The sequence below is a fragment of the Pimephales promelas genome, chromosome 4 (assembly GCF_988280905.1).
Source record: "Pimephales promelas chromosome 4, fPimPro1.hap1.1, whole genome shotgun sequence".
Taxonomy (NCBI): Eukaryota; Metazoa; Chordata; class Actinopteri; order Cypriniformes; family Leuciscidae; genus Pimephales; species Pimephales promelas.
This window is the reverse complement of record NC_142772.1, coordinates 34,530,518-34,535,092: the sequence shown is the minus strand read 5'-3', so window position 1 is coordinate 34,535,092 and position 4,575 is coordinate 34,530,518.

The window sequence follows — 4,575 nt, the reverse complement described above, 5'->3', positions numbered from 1 at the left end:
TCTTCCCTGTCAGCCCACATCTCTAACAGCTCAACAAAGATTCTCTATAATTGTTTGTTCTGGGTTGGAGGGTTTTTCCAAATGGGGAGACGCATGGGCAAAACCAATATGTGTCTAAGGATCGCCACGGCTGAGATCATCATTAAAGCCATTCTCCAGTGTAAATGAAACATGCTATTGATTGAGTGAACACTGATTTCAATGAAAGCTGAGGACAGATTAATGATATCAGTGTGCAGAAGAGCCAAACATAGAGCACATACAGTGCAGGTTGTAGAAGAGCATATGGACACATTCACACTCATGCTAATGGATGATCGAGTTTGGGCTAGAAGTGTCGAATCAGTCTTTTCGATTCAAAGTCAACTAATCCATTCATGCTGATAACAAAATGTCAGACCTATTTCAAAAACTTAATGAGAAGTACGTACTGTATATTGTAATGAGCATGCATATTATCATGACTGTCTGGGGGGAAAAAAAAGTCTCCAATCTCATGACAAGAATTGTTCTTTACAATCCTTCAGCAGTTCAACAGAACAGTCATGTTAACATTGAAAAAGAACAGTAAACAGAAGTGTTCACTAGAAAAGAAATATTCCAGTAAATGCTTTTCACACCTATAATGACTATAACAAACCACTTACTGTATATAGAAGAATCCTTTTACATAAGTGTCAATAATACTCTGATAATTGGAACCAGGTTTCTCTCTCTCTCTCTCTCTCTCTCTGATTTTGAATAATGTGATTAGCTTCTGTGTCACTGTCATTGTCCTGAAGTTCTGTAACAGCCATGGCATTCATACTTAAAGTAGTATGAAGCACAATGTGACATTACCTAAAGGCAGAGTTGTAGTTGAGAGACTAGCTTATTTGAGTCAAAGAGGTCCAAGTTCATGACAAGACCAAGGCCATGAATATGTGGTCTTAATTGACTCAGACCTCATGGTCTCGGTCTTGATCTTGACTTGAATGAGCTGGTCTCGACTTCAATATTTCCTAAAGGATAGTTAACCCAAAAATGTTGTTACAAATCCATATGACTCATCCTTTCATGGAACACAAACTGAGGCTGGTTTCTCATACAAAACTATCATATGGTTTGGTTTCACATTGACTATATTTTAGGATACGTTTATGGTGTTTTTTCAGCTTGAAAGGTTCACTCTCCATTCAATGCATTTGAATAGAAAAGAACAACCCACCACGATACACAACATTTTTCCCACAGTGCTCAAAGAAGAAGAAAAACTTAACTCTTAAACACTTAAATGGTTAAAAATTACATGAGGGCTGAATAAATTACATAATTTTAATTTTGGGGCAAACAATCCCTTTAAACTGTGATAGTAAAGTTAAAATAAAATAAAAAACATACACAACAATTCAAATATTTAGAATTGGTGAGATTGATTTCGTGTTGATCAAAAACACTGTAAATAATAATAATACTGTGAAATACAGTTAAAATATAAAATAATGCCTATTTTTAACATGTATTGTATTTCTGTGATGGAAAAACATATTTTTTTAGCCGCCATTACCCCAGTCTTATGCGTCACATCATGATCCTTCAGAAATCATTTGCTATATTTTTGCTGAAAACGTAAAAAACTTTGATAAAAATAACAGCATTTATTTTTGCAACAGTGCAAGTCGTTAATGTTGCTTTTGATCTTTTTAATGCATACTTAATAAATACATCTTACCGGCCCAAATTCTTTTAATGGTATTGCACCTTTTTAAACCATCCAATAACTACAGTAGATGACTGCTCATTTCCTGCTATCTCTCTCAATTACAAAAGTGATTATGGCCATTTGTTTCTGATGGATAGGTTTTGCTTCCATCTAAGAATTCATTTTGAGATTTCAGAGTATTGTCTTATATCCTGTAAAGCGAGCCTTTGTGTACATTGCCACGATGCCAAAAGCAGAGACATTTTCTGTTATTGCACCTGAAAGCAACCTGGAACATTGTGTTGGTGAACTAAGTATCCGAGCACTGTTACATAACTGGCAATGAAGGTTGAGAGAAAGTCAGAATGCTTTCTACATTAAAATTTATATACAATATAGTTTATTGCTTGGGGGAAAAACACACATGAATGAAGCAGAGACTGAGGGCTTGTCATCTGAACTGTATCAGAAACCAAGGCCAGGTGATTTATTCTCAACTGCCTAATCACAGGACCAGAGTAACATTGGAATGTGTCCCAATCAGTAGCAACAGAAACTGCAGGAAACGCAGCTGTCTCTTCCTCTCTTATAAATCTCTTTTTTATGACTTCTGTTGCGCCTTACTCATAGTCTGTTCATTCATTCTCCCATACAAAGTTCTAAAGTAAACTGTCTGTGGAAAAGTAGAAGCCAATACCACAGAAAAACTGACTCATCTAAAAAGCACCAACACAACCTAAATGAAAGCATTGGACGCTTGAGAAAGTCTCGATACAGTGGCATAAGGACAATAGTGCCCTGTTTCAGCCGACTGGGGTCCCCTCCTCAGGCTTTGTCTGAGGTCAGGGCTTCCCCAGTGACATCACTGCTCAGCTGATTTTAAGCATCCGTTTCTCATTATTTCAAGACATACACAAAGGCTTCCTTACAGGCTCTCTATTCACATTTGGTGGACAAACTTCAGACTGAATTTAATTAAAGAGACGGGAAGTCTGATTTCAAATTTCGTTTTCTGTGAATGGATTTATTTAAAAATGTCTTAAAGTTGAATTCGAAACATGCCATTATTAAAAGTGTGTTATAATTCATTAACCAAAGTATTTGATTGAACAAATAAGAAATACTCTAGGTAATTGAGCTATTTGTCACATTATAATGAACATGAATTATATCCCGAGGACCATGTCCCGTGGCCAATGTGCCAAACTAATGCTAACATCAAAGGACAGATTTTAGGATTTCGGAAAAATGGGAAGCGCACCAATAACGTGACCCAGCTGGAGTGTTCCTGCTCTAGATTTGAGAGCTTTTAAAAGCTCAGGCCTGGAGCCATAGACTGCTTTCAGAAAGAAAGCGATTGAAGAAAAAAAAGATAGAAAGAAACAAACGAGTAGATGTTGTATAGGAATGATTTGTTTTGTAGTGAATGAGCAACGTGAAAGTTAATCGATTCTACTGGTGTGGACTGCTGCTGAAAACCCATCCTTATTGTAGACAGAGTCTAATGATGTCTCCAGTGGATTCTCAATATTGAACCAAAACTTTCCTTCTGATTCAGACAGAATTGGATTTGCCATTATAAAAAGTGACATTTGTGCTATTTAAATGTTAAAAATATTTGTACTGATTATTTGTACTGTATATAATGTTTACATGTACATTTTTGTACGATGTACGCTGAAACATATTTACAGCATCTAAAAAATACAAGTATTGACATACTGTATGCATAGTTTCATAAAAGTACAAATCATTTAACACTGATAATAAGAAGCAGCAAATCAGAATATTAGAATGATTTCTGAAGGATCATGTGACACTGAAGTTGAGTAATGGCTGCTTTACCATCACTGGTATAAATTGCATTTTAAAATAGTAATTTTAATAATATTTTTACAATATAACTTTTTACTGTACTTTTAATTACAATATTATTGCAAAAACGTTAAAAGCTTACTGACCCCAACCTTTTGAAATCCTATAATGCCTAAAACTTTTATAGGCAGATAAATGCACAGTGACAATAATTTGTCAATATATTGTTATAAACATTCTATACTAATATCAAAAACAACATTTTAATTCTGTGAATTAAATTTTATAATGAATTTGTATATTTATTGCTTAAACCTGCAGTCCGTAACTTTTTTGGGTTAAAAAATATCCAAAATATTTTTTTTTGAGCAAGTACATAACCAGCCAGTGTTCAAAACTCTCTGCTTGCCTTAGCTCGATTCTAAACGGTAGGCTTGAAATAATGTTTTTAATTCCAGTAGTACTGGTGGAATTTGAGCATGTCTTCACGTCATTACGTCATATCTATACACATAAAGAAGATCTTGGCTAGTATAAGCTATGTTGCGTGTGAGGATGTTGGAGGTGGAGATGTAGTCAAGCAATGATAGTCAAGCAATGCTGTTGTGATTTTTTTAATATTACCAATTTGAGAACAAAGTATAATTTGCACGGTTTTACGTGATATGATAAACGATCTTTAGATTTAATGAGCGCGATTTACTGCAATGCTTTTTTAATCAGTTAGTTTGTCAGAAGAACAAAAGTGGATGCTACTTACTTGTTCAGATGAAATTTGAGGGTGAAAATTCTTATGTTGATCATACTTCCAAAATGTAGAATCGTACCTAGAAACGTAGACTGGCAGCCACACATCCTCCTCAAAACACTGCATTCATCCGTGCTGTGCCGTGTCGAAGTACAACTCACGTAAAGTTGATAATTCCATGAATGACTGCAATTGCAGATTCCGAACAGAGATGGCGACAAAGAGGAGAAACAGCAGACTGCAGCTTTAAACACCTACGTTTTAGATAGGCATAGGTTAATAATGTACATTTTTTGTCTTTATGAAAATGTATGCGTGCTAAAAGAACCGG